The following is a 20,796-nucleotide window of genomic DNA, read 5'->3' as shown; positions in this document are numbered from 1 at the left end:
TTCCGGTGTACTCCCCCGATTTCCACCTTTTGTATTAGTCCCCTCTCTTGGGTCGAAGTGACACTCGGGATTATATAGGCGACCCCTTTATTGGTTGGGCCTACGACGGCGGGGCTTCCGTCGAGCCCCCGGCTTTTGGGATCATTGGCGATTTCGCCTCCTCACCTACAGTCACCGCTCGGGTGGCGCGCCTGGGACAGGCTCGTGCGAAATGACTGGTGGAGCCACACACGAAGCAAACTGCCGGGGTAGGAAGCCGAAGGGATCTCCTGTTCCCCGGTCCCGGTACTACATTTGGTCGAGAGCAGTCCCTAGCGATATGGCCCTTTTGGTGGCATCGGTAGCATAGAACACTCGAGGACCCCGATTTCGGTGCAGAGCGCCCACCCACGACTCTCTCCTGTTGTATGGCCCAGACATCTTTGCTGGTCGGGTCATCAGTCAACGCCTGCTCCACTCTAGAAGCCTTGTTCACCGCTTCCTGGAAGCTGGAGGGGGGGTCAAATTGGAGTTGTCGGCGAACCTCAGGTTTCAGTCCCTTGATAAATGCCGCCGTCACCACCCTGTCGAAATGTCCCCTTATCCATGTTGCTTCCTCGGCTGAGCTGGATTTGGGGGTCGCCTGCTCTCCCACTCTACGGCATCGATCCGCGTAATCGCGTACTTTCTCCCCCGATAGCTGTTCTATGGAATTCAATTGCAGTAATCGCTGTTCCGGAGTCGAGAACCCTTCAAACCGTTGACGGAGTATGGTGGTATACTCTTGGAATTGGGCCGTGGGTTTTAATAATTCCGGATGAGCCGTTATGCAAGCCTTCGCGGCTCCGGTTAATTTTGAACGACAGATTAACATTTTCTCCTGTTCGCTCCATCCTCCGGTGACCGCCACCATGTCCAAATGCTGCAGGAAAGTATCAACATCATCCTCTCCCTCTCCTCCACTCCAAGGTTGAATCAAAGACTGCAGTCCCAGTTCCTTTCTAACAACCTGGCTTGCCTGTATAGAGCTATCGCGGGAAGATGCTGAGGCTACACTTAACGTTTGCACCTGTTTCGTTAATCTGGCCACCTCCGCTTTTAATTTTTCGATTTCTCCGTCCATGATACCCGGTTTGGAAAGGATTACCTGTTCAGAGAGCTCGTCGAGCTGGTTCCAACGGGCCCCTACACTACCCCTTTACACCCCCTGGCCTATCAGTAAATACTTTCACCAGTGGTTTTTTTTTTTTTTTTGAAAATTTAAAATAGAAAAATAGCCTAGGAAAATAATATTCCACCTCTCGGAAACTGGGAAAATCTTCAACAAGCGTGGAGGAGCCTTCGTTACAGAGTTATCGCGCGAACGCTCTCAAGGTCGTTCCACTGGAGAAGCGCACGTTCCTATTTCAGCTTAATCCAGTAATACACAATCCCTACTACTAGGTGGTAATACTACTTAATATACTTAGTAAAAGAACGAATCTTTTGCTCCACTCGTAAATGTAAATAAAACAGAAAATAAACTAAATGACTGTTAAATGCATAAACATAAATGAAAATAAACTGAATGACTGTTACTCACATAAACGAAAAGGTAAATAAAACAGAAAATAAACTAAATAACTTTTAATCACGTAAACACATACATATACTATACATAGACTATACAACAAACATGACTATCATTCTCGTTATTATATACAATACATGCATACCTACATAAATTTTTTTTTTTTTTTTTTTACATATAAAAATCTTATTATTATTATTATTTAATTTTACTTTATTTTTGAATGTTATACCCTCACACCTGTCACCATTTGTAAGGTCGGGAACGGAAGTGGGTCCTAAAGGAAACACAAAATCCAAATTTAACGGAACCTTTTATTAAACATAAAATGATTAACTGTAAGTTAAGAAATTCCACCTTCACTATCGGCTCAGGTCTGTCAGTCGGTCGCTCAGTTCAGTTCAGACACCACAGCTGGCTAGAGACAAGCGGCAGGTAATCGAGCGCTACTCCCTCCTATTACATGCCTTATCCGCTCCACAGTAGTGATGGGCTATTTGAGCGGACTCGTTCCATTGGAACGAGTCCGATGGTGGAACGAGTTGATTCAAATCCCTATTTTTAAAAAAAGTGATTCCGCCCCGCCCCAAAAAATTTAGGCAAATAAAAATGAAAATGAGGCAGCAGAAGGTTTGGAACGATTAAACATAAGAACAAATGTCACGCAATTTATTATATTATTATATCATTAAATGTTAGCTTTCCCAGTTAATAACAAAACTATATTTCTTTAACACACATTGAGTACTATCCCTAATTTCCAATTGCTCTGATAAATATAAAATTAACAACGTAATACAAAAATTAACACAAAAATAGGCTAGTCAAATATAAATTAAAGCAATGCAGTTTTGTCATTATCTAGCTTGACCACTAGAAGACTGGAGTTAACTTACTTCAAGAGTATTCAAGGTAGAGAAACGGAAATGGGTAGGAAATTATTCCATAAAAATTCTAACCCTTCAAAATTATAATTACTCATAATATTTATTTACTAAGAATTGAATATCAAGCTTTTAAAATATTATCTTATTGTTTTACAAAAAGAAAAAGCTGTGTGCTTAATCTTAAACTTAGCGCTGGACACTTACTCTCATCTTCATTGGCGTAAGTTTGAACGTGTACATGTCAGCTAGACGGTCAAAGTAAAACTGGGCCAAAATTTAGTATTACCTAACTGGTTTACTTAGTGTAGTATCCCTCCCACTCTATCACCTATTTCACAAACATTCATCGATTAAAAATATTTTTTAGTTAAATATTCGTTTCATTGGAACACAAAAAACATTATAACGCTTTCTTAAGATGATTTGAATTTTTAAAATTTGTTTTTGTCCATTACTCTTATAAAATACGAAGAATTTCAAATAAAATATAATATACAAACACAGAATGATCTAGTGTGCAGGTGGAGTCAGTCGTAGTTACCATGACAACGGAACCGTTAAACGACTCCGGCCCAGCTCTAGCATTTTCATTGGTTAAATCCACTGGAGTTGGTGGAGTCGAATCCGGAGTGATTTAAATCCTTTTGAAACCGGACTCGTTCCATTTTTTCGTTCACTGAATCTAGCCAATAGAAATTGCTGGAGCTGGAACCGGAGTTGTTTAACGGTTCCATTGCTATGGTAACGAGGACTGACTCCACCTGCACACTAGATCATTGTGTTTGTATATTATATTTTATTTGAAATTCTTCGTATTTTATAAGAGTAATGGACAAAAACAAATTTTAAAAATTAAAATCATCTTAAGAAAGCGTTATAATGTTTTTTGTATTCAAATAAAACGAATATTTAACTAAAAATTATTTCCAATCGATGAATGTTTGTGAAATTGGTGATAGAGTGGGAGGGATACTGCAGTAAGTAAACCAATTAGGTAATACTAAATTTTGGCTCAGTGTTACTTTGACTGTCTCACGGTCATGTACACGGTTAAACTTACCCAATGAAGATAAGAATAAGAGTGTCCAGCGCTATGTTAAAGATTAAGCACACAGCTTTTTCTTTTCGTAAGATAATGAGATAATATTTTTAAAGCTTGATATACAAGTCCTAGTAAATAAATATTTCTTTAGTTATGAGTAATTATCATTTTGCTTGAAGGGTTAGATTTTTTTTTATGGGAATAATTTCCTACCCATTTCCGTTTCTCTATCTTGGATCCTCTTGAAGCACATTAACTCCAGTCTTCCAGTGGTCAAGCTAGATAATGACTAAACAGCATTGCTTTAATTTTTATAATTGACTAGTCTATTTTTATGTTAATTTTTGTGTTACGTTGTTAATTTTATATTTATCAGTGCAATTGGAAATTAGGGATAGTACTCAATGTGTGTTAAAGAAATATAGTTTTGTTATTAACTGGGAAAGCTAACATTTAATGATATTTTTTACAATGTTACTAATGCATAGGGTAAGTACAGAGACCGGAATCGGTGAACGAGTTGTTGGAATCGATTCCAACCCTGGAACTGATTCAAATCCAACGAGTCCAAAGACGGACTCGTTCTGCCCATCACTACTCCACAGGCCACACTGCCTCTCTTCTCGCTGTGATGCCCCATCCCCACTCCACTCCAAGTCTTCTCCGCCCCACCACTCGCTTGTCCGCTCCTCACACTTGTTTGAAATTAATCATTTGTCGAGTAATTTAATTTGTATTTTTTTGGATTGCTTTACTTTAATGGGCGATTTCTGTTTGTGAGAAGCTTAGTTTGCTTGTAAGCGTAGAAACTATTTTGGCAATAAAAGAGGGCGAATTTGAAGAGAACTTCAAAATTAATGCCGCTATCAAAGGTGGTCAATAAAATTAATGTTTTTGCCTGCAATGTTAGTTTACTATTTATCACCATTATCTCTTGAGGAGTTAGTGGGCCGTGGTTGGTACAGATTCGGGTTTGTGGTGGCAAAAACATGAGCTCATATGAGAGATTGGTTGAAACAACGGTGCTGTTCGGCAATTGTATGATGTCTGGAGTTCAGATAGTAGTTACAGTCAAGTTTTTACAGTGTGTGGCCTGTTTAGCAATAAACTGGGCACTTAGAACGGCGCTGACATTGGAAGCGCTTTTTACTGTGTAACCTCTTCAGTTTTCTGTTAACTGAGAGGCACTGAGTGGCTATTGGGGGAAATGGTGTAAAAGTGAATGCTCCAGAGGAAATCATATTAAAATTGAATGCAATTTGAAGCTTACTAAGTAATTTCTTCACTAAAAACCGATGTAAAGAGTAGGAACTAGTTTCTGAGAGCGCTGCAAGATTGTCATCTGTTAGTGGTTACCCCCGATGAAAGGGATGAATGAAGACACAATCTGGATTTATCACCCGTTGAAGATAATTTTATTTTTATTTGCTACTAATTGTACACCGTCAACACCGTGGAGATCGAGAAATTGAACTGAGCTAAAACGTTTGGGTTGGTTGTAGTAGCAAAATATAAATAACAATCACAATAATAAAAACAAATATCTCAGTAAAATAAAATATTAATATTAAAATATTTCAGAAAATGGAAGTTTGTATGAAAAGAAATGCAGTAAGAAAAGAAACCTAAGGCTCCATTTCACTGAAAACAGAAAACTAAACTTGTCCAGACCTGTAGCCCTGGAGCTATATCCACTGTCAGGTTTGCTATTGTGAACTAAACAGATGAATGTCGCTATCCCAACTAAAGAAACAACCTTTGGCCATTGAGTTTCGAGATTTGGTTATTTTGAATACAGAATATCTCCTTCTCAGAGTGTTCAGCCTTTTTACAATCCTCACCAATTTAAGAATATTAATGGAAATAAAAACAGTTACTTGATAAATATTTCTTGTAAATATTTACTCTTACGTACCTAATAATGGAGCCACATTTTTATGTTATGCACAAATAGTACTGCAAACCTGAAGAGTTTCAATTTTAACCGAAGGTGCTGCTTTTGCGGTCCTCTGAATTAGAAAATGTTCTTTTTTAAATTAAAAAAAATTCTGCGTGATATTGTAGCTCTGTTAAGTGAGTGACTACAAACTAAATCCACGAGGACTAAAAATCTATTGTGAATTAGTGAGCTTAAATGTAGAGTAGAGGTCGTTAAAGTGTTAAATGTGCGTGAAAAAGATGTACGAAGCAGAGTTTGTCTGTTAATGAACTCACCCAAAAAAAGAGTTCCCCACAGAGGCGCTCCCAATGGGAGGTTTAGTGGTTGAAATTCCTTTGAAATTAGAATTCCATCCAAGAGCCCAACCCTTACGCTCTAACATTGGCATTGTCTATCGTAGCACTAGAATAGGAAAAAACGCAGATACAAGATTTTTTTGTTTGGTTAGAAGCTTCTGGTGAACACGACTCTAAAGGTTTTACTCTAAATCGATGGAGCATAAGTGCTAGTTTTCTGTAAAGATGATGCAGTTCTCTGAAAAATGATTTCACGAGTTTCTAGAAATTTTTCCACTTAAACTTCGAACAAAAATGGAGTATTTCGTAAAGATTCGAAGTCAGGATTTAAACAGAGTCCCAAGCATCTAAAAACAAACTCTCCAATCTGCTAATAATAGTATTATTAGTTTCCAGTAATTTACTTTCCCATCATTTTTCAATTAGGCGATTCTTCTTGGTGCTCCGATATTCCCTTTATAAATAAATATTAATTAAAACTGCCCGGTAGGACAGTTGTAATAAGGGTTGATCGTCAAAAAGTGCACGAAAAAGCGCAACGTTGAAAAACACACAACTTTGACAATTTTTTTCTCTTTTTCTATAAAAGATAAAATTCTCAAATTTCCTTCAAAATATAGGGCAAATCCTCACTTATATTTTATCAAAATCGGGCCAACATTTACAGAGTAATTAGTAATAATAATTTTAAGGTAACAAGAACAAGAAGAAGAACAAGAACAAGAACATTTATTGAAAAAGCCGTTTTTGCTCATTTTGGCAACTTTTTTCTCGAAATCTATTAGATCTGGGTGGTTGCAAAAAAATTACAGTTATAAAGGAGGGTTTGCCCTATAATTTAAAGAAAATTTGGGAATTTTATCTTTTATAGAAAAAGAGAAAAAAATTGTCAAAATTGAGTGTTTTTCAGCGTTACGCTTTTTCGTGCAGTTTTTGACGATCAACCCTTATACAACTGTCCTACCAGACAGTTTTAATCTGTAATTTGCTTGCTATAACACAGATCTGATAAATTTCGTGAAAAAAGTTGCCTAAAATAGGAAAAAACGGCATTTTTAGAAAATTTTCTTGTTCTTCTTCTTCTTGTTGTTACCTTTTTTATAATATATTTTCATTGATTTAATTCACTCTTGACGCTGATCATCAATATTTCATTTTAAAAATATGAACAGTAAATTGTAGAGCACATTCCATTACGTGATTAAACTGCAAATAATTTTAGACTTTAATTAAATCTATCTAGTCTAATTCATTTAATGGATCATTGTTTGGAAAATTAAACTCAAAGAGAGAACATTATTGAAATGAAAAATATATTAAGCTCTATTCTAAGTGTAATTTTGTTCATATAAAACTATGGCGAATGGCGGAAATTGGAAACTAATAGCTACATTTTATTTTTGCATTATCTATAATTTTTTATTTTACTTATCTTTCCAGAAAGATTTACAAAACTGTTCTTTCGTAAATGTTGACAAGACAATTAGATATAAGAATAATTATTGCTCTCATTAAAAATCATTTCAATTAATCCAACAATAATTATTCATGAACACACTTTGGTAAGGCCTTTCTAACAAGATTTAAAGATGTTAAATATCTTTTTGAAGCGAGACAGTAAAATGTACTACTGACCGACCTCTTGGGAGCCACAACTGTATTTAGTTAAGATATTTATACATTTTGGCCAAACATTATGAAGGAGAGTGATTTTTAATTTATATCTTCGGAGTCAAACAGGTTTTGGCGCTAATTTTGCTTACTGGTGTATCTGAGAAGTTCGTAATGAAGTATGTTTGCTAGACGCCTCCGTCTATGTCACCTAATTTGTTAATTAAACGCAAAAAGTGCCTAAAAAAAATAGGCAACATTTTACTAACTTATTTGTTAAAATAAAAATAAACATTGCACAGTAAATGTCAGATTAAAGGGACAGATTTCTTTTTTCTTTCTCATTCTTGTCTAAATTAAAAAGGTTGAATAGTTGAATTTGGTGTAAAGAGGAGAAGTTTCAGTCTATTAGGAGCGTCATGTTGTTCAGCCAGATAACCCGCAACATCCCGGCATCTCCAAGGACTCTCTTGCCTCTTATCACCCAACACATTCACAAGCGTTCTAACAGCTAACTTTATAAACAAACTTTTGCAATGTTACAAACTTCAATTCTACAAGTAAATAGAACACAAGATTCAGAATAAAGATAAGTATTTAGAATTAATTTTTTTTCCTCCCTAAATTTTGTGTAGTTTTTAGCAGGCTTTACTACTATTTTCATGCCAATTATTACATTTTCTATTTCTCAGTTGATTTTTTTGTAAATAATGAAAATATGGAGAAGAAAAGGATCGTTATACGAGTGTTTGGCTTCTAACAATTTATTGTTTCATCTTGTAATAACAAGATGCCTTAAACCTTGCAAAGCTTGTGATTAAATAAAAATAGAGATGCATGGATGTAATGGTCTAGATTCAATGAATGTTAAGAGATTTAACCTTCATGTGAAGTGCAATTTTTTACATACGTCAAATATACTATAAGTGCATGAATCAAATTTAATTCTTAGAAAAGTAGCTTATACTTAGAAAAACCCTTACTAATAATCTTGGTTAGCCTAATTCCTTGCGACATTTAATGTCGATCAAGAGAAGCTCCTTTAGTAACGATTAACCTGTTGAAAAAGGAGGCCTTCTATAATCCATCGAGATTAAAGGCTCCTCTATAATGTCTTGGAAACGAAGCTCAATCAAAACATTTCATCCATTTACATACTTAAGCCTGTTTTAGCTCATAACTTTGTAATCTTTAAACTGATTTAATCAAAAAGCTAATAAGATATCGGTTCCCAAAATAAAGGTTTTTGCATTACTGACGCGCGACCAAAAGTGAGACCCAATTTCACAGCAAAACCATGACCCAAAAAAAATTTCAACTCTCAATATCTTCTCAACTAACGGATCTATACTCAACAAAACTATAGTATACTACTCAGTAAAACAGAGTGTGTAAGAGCACAAAATTTCATACGAATAATCTGTTGTTTACTGTGGGAATTATAAGGGCCCAATTTCACAGCAAAACCATGACCCAAAAAAATTTCAACTATCAATATCTTCTCAACTAATGGATCTGTACTCAACAAAACTATAGCATACTGCTCAGTAAAACAGAGTGTGTAAGAGCACAAAATGTCATATGAATAATCTGTGGTTTTCTATGGGAATTATAAAGGCCCCATTTCACAGCAAAACCATGACCCAAAAAAATTTCCACTGTCAATATCTTCTCAACTAATGGATCTGTACTCAACAAAACTATAGTATACTACTCAGTAAAACAGAGTGTGTAAGAGCACAAAATGTCATACGAATAATCTGTTGTTTTCTGTGGGAATTATAAAGGCCCCATTTCACAGCAAAACCATGACCCAAAAAAATTTCAACTCTCAATATCTTCTCAACTAATGGATCTGTACTCAACAAAACTGTAGTATACTACTCAGTAAAACAGAGTGTGTAAGAACACAAAATTGCATACGAATAATCTGTTGTTTTCTGTGGGAATTATAAAGGCCCCATTTCATAGCAAAACCATGACCCAAAAAAATTTCCACTATCAATATCATCTCAACTAATGGATCTGTACTCAACAAAACTATAGTATACTACTCAGTAAAACAGAGTGTGTAAGAGCACAAAATTTCATACGAATAATCTGTTGTTTTCTGTGGGAATTATAAAGGCCCCATTTCACAGCAAAACCATGACCCAAAAAAATATCAACTCTCAATATCTTCTCAACTAACGGATCTGTACTCAACAAAACTATTGTATACTACTCAGTAAAACAGAGTGTGTAAGAGCACAAAATTTCATACGAATAATCTGTTGTTTTCTGTGGGAATTATAAAGGCCCCATTTCACAGCAAAACCATGACCCAAAAAAATTTCAACTCAATATCTTCTCAACTAACGGATCTGTACTCAACAAAACTATTGTATACTACTCAGTAAAACAGAGTGTGTAAGAGCACAAAATTTCATACGAATAATCTGTTGTTTTTTGTGGGAATTATAAAGGCCCCATTTCATAGCAAAACCATGACCCAAAAAAATTTCCACTATCAATATCTTCTCAACTAATGGATCTGTACTCAACAAAACTGTAGTATATTACTCAGTAAAACAGAGTGTGTAAGAGCACAAAATGTCATACGAATAATCTGTTGTTTTCTGTGGGAATTATAAAGGCCCTATTTCACAGCAAAACTATGACCCAAAAAAATTTCAACTCTCAATATCTTCTCAACTAATGGATCTGTACTCAACAAAACTATAGTATACTACTCAGTAAAACAGAGTGTCTAAGAACACAAAATTTCATACGAATAATCTGTTGTTTTCTGTGGGAATTATAAAGGCCCCATTTCACAGCAAAACCATGACCCAAAACAATTTCCACTGTCAATATCTTCTCAACTAACGGATCTGTACTCAACAAAACTATTGTATACTACTCAGTAAAACAGAGTGTGTAAGAGCACAAAATTTCATACGAATAATCTGTTGTTTTCTTTTGGAATGATAAAGGCCCCATTTCACAGCAAAACCATGACCCAAAAAAATTTCCACTGTCAATATCTTCTCAACTAATGGATCTGTACCCAACAAAACTGTAGTATACTACTCAGTAAAACAGAGTGTGTAAGAGCACAAAATTGCATACGAATAATCTGTTGTTTTCTGTGGGAATTATAAAGGCCCCATTTCACAGCAAAACCATGACCCAAAAAAATTTTCACTATCAATATCTTCTCAACTAATGGATCTGTACTCAACAAAACTGTAGTATACTACTCAGTAAAACAGAGTGTGTAAGAGCACAAAATGTCATACGAATAATCTGTTGTTTTCTGTGGGAATTATAAAGGCCCCATTTCACAGCAAAACCATGACCCAAAAAAATTTCAACTCTCAATATCTTCTCAACTAATGGATCTGTACTCAACAAAACTATAGTATACTACTCAGTAAAACAGAGTGTGTAAGAACACAAAATTGCATACGAATAATCTGTTGTTTTCTGTGGGAATTATAAAGGCCCCATTTCATAGCAAAACCATGACCCAAAAAAATTTCCACTATCAATATCTTCTTAACTAATGGATCTGTACTCAACAAAACTATAGTATACTACTCAGTAAAACAGAGTGTGTAAGAGCACAAAATGTCATACGAATAATCTGTTGTTTTCTGTGGGAATTATAAAGGCCCCATTTCACAGCAAAACCATGACCCAAAAAAATTTCAACTCTCAATATCTTCTTAACTAATGGATCTGTACTCAACAAAACTATAGTATACTACTCAGTAAAACAGAGTGTGTAAGAACACAAAATTGCATACGAATAATCTGTTGTTTTCTGTGGGAATTATAAAGGCCCCATTTCACAGCAAAACCATGACCCAAAAAAATTTCAACTCTCAATATCTTCTTAACTAATGGATCTGTACTCAACAAAACTATAGTATACTACTCAGTAAAACAGAGTGTGTAAGAGCACAAAATTTCATACGAATAATCTGTTGTTTTCTGTGGGAATTATAAAGGCCCCATTTCACAGCAAAACCATGACCCAAAAAAATATCAACTCTCAATATCTTCTCAACTAACGGATCTGTACTCAACAAAACTATTGTATACTACTCAGTAAAACAGAGTGTGTAAGAGCACAAAATTTCATACGAATAATCTGTTGTTTTCTGTGGGAATTATAAAGGCCCCATTTCACAGCAAAACCATGACCCAAAAAAATTTCAACTCAATATCTTCTCAACTAACGGATCTGTACTCAACAAAACTATTGTATACTACTCAGTAAAACAGAGTGTGTAAGAGCACAAAATTTCATACGAATAATCTGTTGTTTTTTGTGGGAATTATAAAGGCCCCATTTCATAGCAAAACCATGACCCAAAAAAATTTCAACTCTCAATATCTTCTCAACTAATGGATCTGTACTCAACAAAACTGTAGTATACTACTCAGTAAAACAGAGTGTGTAAGAGCACAAAATTGCATACGAATAATCTGTTGTTTTCTGTGGGAATTATAAAGGCCCCATTTCATAGCAAAACCATGACCCAAAAAAATTTCCACTATCAATATCTTCTCAACTAATGGATCTGTACTCAACAAAACTGTAGTATATTACTCAGTAAAACAGAGTGTGTAAGAGCACAAAATGTCATACGAATAATCTGTTGTTTTCTGTGGGAATTATAAAGGCCCCATTTCACAGCAAAACTATGACCCAAAAAAATTTCAACTCTCAATATCTTCTCAACTAATGGATCTGTACTCAACAAAACTATAGTATACTACTCAGCAAAACAGAGTGTCTAAGAACACAAAATTTCATACGAATAATCTGTTGTTTTCTGTGGGAATTATAAAGGCCCCATTTCACAGCAAAACCATGACCCAAAACAATTTCCACTGTCAATATCTTCTCAACTAACGGATCTGTGCTCAACAAAACTATTGTATACTACTCAGTAAAACAGAGTGTGTAAGAGCACAAAATTTCATACGAATAATCTGTTGTTTTATTTTGGAATTATAAAGGCCCCATTTCACAGCAAAACCATGACCCAAAAAAATTTCCACTGTCAATATCTTCTCAACTAATGGATCCGTACCCAACAAAACTGTAGTATACTACTCAGTAAAACAGAGTGTGTAAGAGCACAAAATTGCATACGAATAATCTGTTGTTTTCTGTGGGAATTATAAAGGCCCCATTTCACAGCAAAACCATGACCCAAAAAAATTTCCACTATCAATATCTTCTCAACTAATGGATCTGTACTCAACAAAACTGTAGTATACTACTCAGTAAAACAGAGTGTGTAAGAGCACAAAATGTCATACGAATAATCTGTTGTTTTCTGTGGGAATTATAAAGGCCCCATTTCACAGCAAAACCATGACCCAAAAAAATTTCAACTCTCAATATCTTCTTAACTAATGGATCTGTACTCAACAAAACTATAGTATACTACTCAGTAAAACAGAGTGTGTAAGAACACAAAATTGCATACGAATAATCTGTTGTTTTCTGTGGGAATTATAAAGGCCCCATTTCATAGCAAAACCATGACCCAAAAAAATTTCCACTATCAATATCTTCTCAACTAATGGATCTGTACTCAACAAAACTATAGTATACTACTCAGTAAAACAGAGTGTGTAAGAGCACAAAATTTCATACGAATAATCTGTTGTTTTCTGTGGGAATTATAAAGGCCCCATTTCACAGCAAAACCATGACCCAAAAAAATATCAACTCTCAATATCTTCTCAACTAACGGATCTGTACTCAACAAAACTATTGTATACTACTCAGTAAAACAGAGTGTGTAAGAGCACAAAATTTCATACGAATAATCTGTTGTTTTCTGTGGGAATTATAAAGGCCCCATTTCACAGCAAAACCATGACCCAAAAAAATTTCAACTCAATATCTTCTCAACTAACGGATCTGTACTCAACAAAACTATTGTATACTACTCAGTAAAACAGAGTGTGTAAGAGCACAAAATTTCATACGAATAATCTGTTGTTTTTTGTGGGAATTATAAAGGCCCCATTTCATAGCAAAACCATGACCCAAAAAAATTTCAACTGTCAATATCTTCTCAACTAATGGATCTGTACTCAACAAAACTGTAGTATACTACTCAGTAAAACAGAGTGTGTAAGAGCACAAAATTGCATACGAATAATCTGTTGTTTTCTGTGGGAATTATAAAGGCCCCATTTCATAGCAAAACCATGACCCAAAAAAATTTCCACTATCATTATCTTCTCAACTAATGGATCTGTACTCAACAAAACTATTGTATACTACTCAGTAAAACAGAGTGTGTAAGAGCACAAAATGTCATACGAATAATCTGTTGTTTTCTGTGGGAATTATAAAGGCCCCATTTCACAGCAAAACTATGACCCAAAAAAATTTCAACTCTCAATATCTTCTCAACTAATGGATCTGTACTCAACAAAACTATAGTGTACTACTCAGTAAAACAGAGTGTGTAAGAGCACAAAATTTCATACGAATAATCTGTTGTTTTCTGTGGGAATTATAAAGGCCCCATTTCACAGCAAAACCATGACCCAAAAAAATATCAACTCTCAATATCTTCTCAACTAACGGATCTGTACTCAACAAAACTATTGTATACTACTCAGTAAAACATAGTGTGTAAGAGCACAAAATTTCATACCAATAATCTGTTGTTTTCTGTGAGAATTATAAAGGCCCCATTTCACAGCAAAACCATGACCCAAAAAAATTTCAACTCAATATCTTCTCAACTAACGGATCTGTACTCAACAAAACTATTGTATACTACTCAGTAAAACAGAGTGTGTAAGAGCACAAAATTTCATACGAATAATCTGTTGTTTTTTATGGGAATTATAAAGGCCCCATTTCATAGCAAAACCATGACCCAAAAAAATTTCAACTCTCAATATCTTCTCAACTAATGGATCTGTACTCAACAAAACTGTAGTATACTACTCAGTAAAACAGAGTGTGTAAGAGCACAAAATTGCATACGAATAATCTGTTGTTTTCTGTGGGAATTATAAAGGCCCCATTTCACAGCAAAACCATGACCCAAAAAAATTTCAACTATCAATATCTTCTCAACTAATGGATCTGTACTCAACAAAACTATAGTATACTACTCAGTAAAACAGAGTGTGTAAGAACACAAAATTGCATACGAATAATCTGTTGTTTTCTGTGGGAATTATAAAGGCCCCATTTCACAGCAAAACCATGACCCAAAAAAATATCAACTCTCAATATCTTCTCAACTAACGGATCTGTACTCAACAAAACTATTGTATACTACTCAGTAAAACAGAGTGTGTAAGAGCACAAAATTTCATACGAATAATCTGTTGTTTTCTGTGGGAATTATAAAGGCCCCATTTCACAGCAAAACCATGACCCAAAAAAATTTCAACTCAATATCTTCTCAACTAACGGATCTGTACTCAACAAAAGTATTGTATACTACTCAGTAAAACAGAGTGTGTAAGAGCACAAAATTTCATACGAATAATCTGTTGTTTTTTGTGGGAATTATAAAGGCCCCATTTCATAGCAAAACCATGACCCAAAAAAATTTCAACTCTCAATATCTTCTCAACTAATGGATCTGTACTCAACAAAACTGTAGTATACTACTCAGTAAAACAGAGTGTGTAAGAGCACAAAATTGCATACGAATAATCTGTTGTTTTCTGTGGGAATTATAAAGGCCCCATTTCATAGCAAAACCATGACCCAAAAAAATTTCCACTATCAATATCTTCTCAACTAATGGATCTGTACTCAACAAAACTATAGTATACTACTCAGTAAAACAGAGTGTGTAAGAGCACAAAATTTCATACGAATAATCTGTTGTTTTCTGTGGGAATTATAAAGGCCCCATTTCACAGCAAAACCATGACCCAAAAAAATATCAACTCTCAATATCTTCTCAACTAACGGATCTGTACTCAACAAAACTATTGTATACTACTCAGTAAAACAGAGTGTGTAAGAGCACAAAATTTCATACGAATAATCTGTTGTTTTCTGTGGGAATTATAAAGGCCCCATTTCACAGCAAAACCATGACCCAAAAAAATTTCAACTCAATATCTTCTCAACTAACGGATCTGTACTCAACAAAACTATTGTATACTACTCAGTAAAACAGAGTGTGTAAGAGCACAAAATTTCATACGAATAATCTGTTGTTTTTTGTGGGAATTATAAAGGCCCCATTTCATAGCAAAACCATGACCCAAAAAAATTTCAACTCTCAATATCTTCTCAACTAATGGATCTGTACTCAACAAAACTGTAGTATACTACTCAGTAAAACAGAGTGTGTAAGAGCACAAAATTGCATACGAATAATCTGTTGTTTTCTGTGGGAATTATAAAGGCCCCATTTCATAGCAAAACCATGACCCAAAAAAATTTCCACTATCAATATCTTCTCAACTAATGGATCTGTACTCAACAAAACTGTAGTATATTACTCAGTAAAACAGAGTGTGTAAGAGCACAAAATGTCATACGAATAATCTGTTGTTTTCTGTGGGAATTATAAAGGCCCCATTTCACAGCAAAACTATGACCCAAAAAAATTTCAACTCTCAATATCTTCTCAACTAATGGATCTGTACTCAACAAAACTATAGTATACTACTCAGTAAAACAGAGTGTGTAAGAGCACAAAATTTCATACGAATAATCTGTTGTTTTCTGTGGGAATTATAAAGGCCCCATTTCACAGCAAAACCATGACCCAAAAAAATATCAACTCTCAATATCTTCTCAACTAACGGATCTGTACTCAACAAAACTATTGTATACTACTCAGTAAAACAGAGTGTGTAAGGGCACAAAATGTCATACGAATAATCTGTTGTTTTCTGTGGGAATTATAAAGGCCCCATTTCACAGCAAAACCATGACCCAAAAAAATATCAACTCTCAATATCTTCTCAACTAACGGATCTGTACTCAACAAAACTATTGTATACTACTCAGTAAAACAGAGTGTGTAAGAGCACAAAATTTCATACCAATAATCTGTTGTTTTCTGTGAGAATTATAAAGGCCCCATTTCACAGCAAAACCATGACCCAAAAAAATTTCAACTCAATATCTTCTCAACTAACGGATCTGTACTCAACAAAACTATTGTATACTACTCAGTAAAACAGAGTGTGTAAGAGCACAAAATTTCATACGAATAATCTGTTGTTTTTTATGGGAATTATAAAGGCCCCATTTCATAGCAAAACCATGACCCAAAAAAATTTCAACTCTCAATATCTTCTCAACTAATGGATCTGTACTCAACAAAACTGTAGTATACTACTCAGTAAAACAGAGTGTGTAAGAGCACAAAATTGCATACGAATAATCTGTTGTTTTCTGTGGGAATTATAAAGGCCCCATTTCACAGCAAAACCATGACCCAAAAAAATTTCAACTCTCAATATCTTCTCAACTAATGGATCTGTACTCAACAAAACTATAGTATACTACTCAGTAAAACAGAGTGTGTAAGAACACAAAATTGCATACGAATAATCTGTTGTTTTCTGTGGGAATTATAAAGGCCCCATTTCACAGCAAAACCATGACCCAAAAAAATATCAACTCTCAATATCTTCTCAACTAACGGATCTGTACTCAACAAAACTATTGTATACTACTCAGTAAAACAGAGTGTGTAAGAGCACAAAATTTCATACGAATAATCTGTTGTTTTCTGTGGGAATTATAAAGGCCCCATTTCACAGCAAAACCATGACCCAAAAAAATTTCAACTCAATATCTTCTCAACTAACGGATCTGTACTCAACAAAACTGTAGTATACTACTCAGTAAGACAGAGTGTGTAAGAGCACAAAATTGCATACGAATAATCTGTTGTTTTCTGTGGGAATTATAAAGGCCCCATTTCATAGCAAAACCATGGCCCAAAAAAATTTCCACTATCAATATCTTCTCAACTAATGGATCTGTACTCAACAAAACTATAGTATACTACTCAGTAAAACAGAGTGTGTAAGAGTACAAAATTTCATACGAATAATCTGTTGTTTTCTGTGGGAATTATAAAGGCCCCATTTCACAGCAAAACCATGACCCAAAAAAATATCAACTCTCAATATCTTCTCAACTAACGGATCTGTACTCAACAAAACTATTGTATACTACTCAGTAAAACAGAGTGTGTAAGAGCACAAAATTTCATACGAATAATCTGTTGTTTTCTGTGGGAATTATAAAGGCCCCATTTCACAGCAAAACCATGACCCAAAAAAATTTCAACTCAATATCTTCTCAACTAACGGATCTGTACTCAACAAAACTATTGTATACTACTCAGTAAAACAGAGTGTGTAAGAGCACAAAATTTCATACGAATAATCTGTTGTTTTTTGTGGGAATTATAAAGGCCCCATTTCATAGCAAAACCATGACCCAAAAAAATTTCAACTCTCAATATCTTCTCAACTAATGGATCTGTACTCAACAAAACTGTAGTATACTACTCAGTAAAACAGAGTGTGTAAGAGCACAAAATTGCATACGAATAATCTGTTGTTTTCTGTGGGAATTATAAAGGCCCCATTTCATAGCAAAACCATGACCCAAAAAAATTTCCACTATCAATATCTTCTCAACTAATGGATCTGTACTCAACAAAACTATTGTATACTACTCAGTAAAACAGAGTGTGTAAGAGCACAAAATGTCATACGAATAATCTGTTGTTTTCTGTGGGAATTATAAAGGCCCCATTTCACAGCAAAACTATGACCCAAAAAAATTTCAACTCTCAATATCTTCTCAACTAATGGATCTGTACTCAACAAAACTATAGTATACTACTCAGTAAAACAGAGTGTGTAAGAGCACAAAATTTCATACGAATAATCTGTTGTTTTCTGTGGGAATTATAAAGGCCCCATTTCACAGCAAAACCATGACCCAAAAAAATATCAACTCTCAATATCTTCTCAACTAACGGATCTGTACTCAACAAAACTATTGTATACTACTCAGTAAAACAGAGTGTGTAAGAGCACAAAATTTCATACCAATAATCTGTTGTTTTCTGTGAGAATTATAAAGGCCCCATTTCACAGCAAAACCATGACCCAAAAAAATTTCAACTCAATATCTTCTCAACTAACGGATCTGTACTCAACAAAACTATTGTATACTACTCAGTAAAACAGAGTGTGTAAGAGCACAAAATTTCATACGAATAATCTGTTGTTTTTTATGGGAATTATAAAGGCCCCATTTCATAGCAAAACCATGACCCAAAAAAATTTCAACTCTCAATATCTTCTCAACTAATGGATCTGTACTCAACAAAACTGTAGTATACTACTCAGTAAAACAGAGTGTGTAAGAGCACAAAATTGCATACGAATAATCTGTTGTTTTCTGTGGGAATTATAAAGGCCCCATTTCACAGCAAAACCATGACCCAAAAAAATTTCAACTCTCAATATCTTCTCAACTAATGGATCTGTACTCAACAAAACTATAGTATACTACTCAGTAAAACAGAGTGTGTAAGAACACAAAATTGCATACGAATAATCTGTTGTTTTCTGTGGGAATTATAAAGGCCCCATTTCACAGCAAAACCATGACCCAAAAAAATATCAACTCTCAATATCTTCTCAACTAACGGATCTGTACTCAACAAAACTATTGTATACTACTCAGTAAAACAGAGTGTGTAAGAGCACAAAATTTCATACGAATAATCTGTTGTTTTCTGTGGGAATTATAAAGGCCCCATTTCACAGCAAAACCATGACCCAAAAAAATTTCAACTCAATATCTTCTCAACTAACGGATCTGTACTCAACAAAACTGTAGTATACTACTCAGTAAGACAGAGTGTGTAAGAGCACAAAATTGCATACGAATAATCTGTTGTTTTCTGTGGGAATTATAAAGGCCCCATTTCATAGCAAAACCATGGCCCAAAAAAATTTCCACTATCAATATCTTCTCAACTAATGGATCTGTACTCAACAAAACTATAGTATACTACTCAGTAAAACAGAGTGTGTAAGAGTACAAAATTTCATACGAATAATCTGTTGTTTTCTGTGGGAATTATAAAGGCCCCATTTCACAGCAAAACCATGACCCAAAAAAATATCAACTCTCAATATCTTCTCAACTAACGGATCTGTACTCAACAAAACTATTGTATACTACTCAGTAAAACAGAGTGTGTAAGGGCACAAAATGTCATACGAATAATCTGTTGTTTTCTGTGGGAATTATAAAGGCCCCATTTCACAGCAAAACCATGACCCAAAAAAATATCAACTCTCAATATCTTCTCAACTAACGGATCTGTACTCAACAAAACTATTGTATACTACTCAGTAAAACAGAGTGTGTAAGAGCACAAAATTTCATACCAATAATCTGTTGTTTTCTGTGAGAATTATAAAGGCCCCATTTCACAGCAAAACCATAACCCAAAAAAATTTCAACTCAATATCTTCTCAACTAACGGATCTGTACTCAACAAAACTATTGTATACTACTCAGTAAAACAGAGTGTGTAAGAGCACAAAATTTCATACGAATAATCTGTTGTTTTTTATGGGAATTATAAAGGCCCCATTTCATAGCAAAACCATGACCCAAAAAAATTTCAACTCTCAATATCTTCTCAACTAATGGATCTGTACTCAACAAAACTGTAGTATACTACTCAGTAAAACAGAGTGTGTAAGAGCACAAAATTGCATACGAATAATCTGTTGTTTTCTGTGGGAATTATAAAGGCCCCATTTCACAGCAAAACCATGACCCAAAAAAATTTCAACTCTCAATATCTTCTCAACTAATGGATCTGTACTCAACAAAACTATAGTATACTACTCAGTAAAACAGAGTGTGTAAGAACACAAAATTGCATACGAATAATCTGTTGTTTTCTGTGGGAATTATAAAGGCCCCATTTCACAGCAAAACCATGACCCAAAAAAATATCAACTCTCAATATCTTCTCAACTAACGGATCTGTACTCAACAAAACTATTGTATACTACTCAGTAAAACAGAGTGTGTAAGAGCACAAAATTTCATACGAATAATCTGTTGTTTTCTGTGGGAATTATAAAGGCCCCATTTCACAGCAAAACCATGACCCAAAAAAATTTCAACTCAATATCTTCTCAACTAACGGATCTGTACTCAACAAAACTGTAGTATACTACTCAGTAAGACAGAGTGTGTAAGAGCACAAAATTGCATACGAATAATCTGTTGTTTTCTGTGGGAATTATAAAGGCCCCATTTCATAGCAAAACCATGGCCCAAAAAAATTTCCACTATCAATATCTTCTCAACTAATGGATCTGTACTCAACAAAACTATAGTATACTACTCAGTAAAACAGAGTGTGTAAGAGTACAAAATTTCATACGAATAATCTGTTGTT

The 20,796-nt window shown here is 34.6% G+C and overlaps 1 protein-coding gene and 1 long non-coding RNA gene across 8 annotated transcripts in view; one reads left to right on the top strand and one right to left on the bottom strand.

Annotated features, from left to right (window-relative positions):
* Positions 1-20,796, top strand: part of caps (capricious) — an 810,649-nt gene that overhangs the window by 133,846 nt on the left and 656,007 nt on the right. The gene's annotated exons all lie outside the window — the stretch shown is intronic.
* Positions 1,591-4,071, bottom strand: LOC141455377 (uncharacterized). The gene is made up of 2 exons (XR_012459236.1): positions 1,907-4,071; positions 1,591-1,826 (listed from the first exon to the last, which is right to left on the bottom strand). It is a non-coding gene; the product is annotated as an uncharacterized lncRNA (long non-coding RNA).

Source organism: Rhodnius prolixus, unplaced genomic scaffold (assembly GCF_049639745.1).
Source record: "Rhodnius prolixus isolate KJV_2025 unplaced genomic scaffold, Rpr scaffold_4, whole genome shotgun sequence".
NCBI classification, from domain to species: domain Eukaryota; kingdom Metazoa; phylum Arthropoda; class Insecta; order Hemiptera; family Reduviidae; genus Rhodnius; species Rhodnius prolixus.
Note: the sequence above shows the minus strand (reverse complement) of the source record. Positions and strands in the feature narration are given on the sequence as shown.